Source organism: Rhagoletis zephyria, unplaced genomic scaffold (assembly GCF_001687245.7).
Source record: "Rhagoletis zephyria isolate East Lansing unplaced genomic scaffold, Rhagoletis_zephyria_1.1 Rzeph_scaffold_02940, whole genome shotgun sequence".
In the NCBI taxonomy this organism is placed as follows: domain Eukaryota; kingdom Metazoa; phylum Arthropoda; class Insecta; order Diptera; family Tephritidae; genus Rhagoletis; species Rhagoletis zephyria.
Window position 1 is genome coordinate 64,317 of NW_016160024.1, and position 1,090 is coordinate 65,406.

General features: G+C 36.6%; 1 long non-coding RNA gene across 1 annotated transcript; it reads left to right on the forward strand.

Annotated features, from left to right (window-relative positions):
* The first annotated feature begins 360 nt into the window (after positions 1 to 360).
* On the forward strand, positions 361 to 868 carry LOC108368066 (uncharacterized). Its single transcript, XR_001848327.1, has 2 exons — positions 361 to 468; positions 763 to 868. It is a non-coding gene; the product is annotated as an uncharacterized LOC108368066 (long non-coding RNA).
* The last annotated feature ends 222 nt before the right edge of the window (positions 869 to 1,090 follow it).

Sequence of the window (1,090 nt, forward strand, 5' to 3'; positions counted from 1 at the left end):
TGGTTAACACTTATATCCGATTAAACATAGTTATCGATGTTACCGACTCCCTATTGTATGCATGGAGCCGAAGACGTCGATAACGATGTTTAACCGCGGATTAGTGTTAACCAGACATTGAGTAACCGGCCCTTATTCTCTAATAGATTAGGTGGAAAATGCAATATTTTCACATTTAGAAAAACTAAAACACGTTTTTCGCTGTAAAGTGAACTGGATTTGGCAGTTTCAACTCGTTCTCCTTTTCTCTCTATTCTTTGTTTACTTGTGGTACACAAATGTCAACGGGAAACACGGCGCAATCTTATATTCTATTATCTAATGAAAATTGAAAAAGGAAAATTGAATGTGTAACGTCCCGGTTATTCATACACTACACAAAGCTTTATTTTGTGAGACCTGATTTTTTTTGTTTTGAAGCATATTAGCTGCGAAAATCCTTTTTGACTTGAGCGGCGGCCCAAAATGGTAGCTTTACTATAACTTTATCCGTATTTTCCATATCCATCCCTGAAATTCGAAATTATTTCAAATAATAAATTTTTGTTTGTTTATTTTCATTGTGCGGTGGNTATTAGCTGCGAAAATCCTTTTTGACTTGAGCGGCGGCCCAAAATGGTAGCTTTACTATAACTTTATCCGTATTTTCCAAATCCATCCCTGAAATTCGAAATTATTTCAAATAATAAATTTTTGTTTGTTTATTTTCATTGTGCGGTGGCTCTTTTATTTTGAGAAGTATAATAAGATTTCATATTGCAGGTTAAAGTTAAGTGCTCAGAACTACGCACGAAAGACAAGAAGGAGCTGACCAAACAGCTCGAAGAACTTAAAAATGAGCTACTGAATTTACGTGTGGCCAAAGTAACCGGAGGGGCTCCTTCGAAGCTGTCAAAAATGTGAGTATTAATTTATTGCAACATCGAGATATCTTTGATACGGTGTTCGCATGAGGCGATTAATTGACTGAAAAGTTGGCTGCACCCCAACTTCATTGGAAGCGATTAGTTGAAAGGCCATTCACGCCAGGCGATTGTTGCTTTCAACTAAAAGTTTCCTGTTAAATCGCCTCATTCGAACACCGTATAAA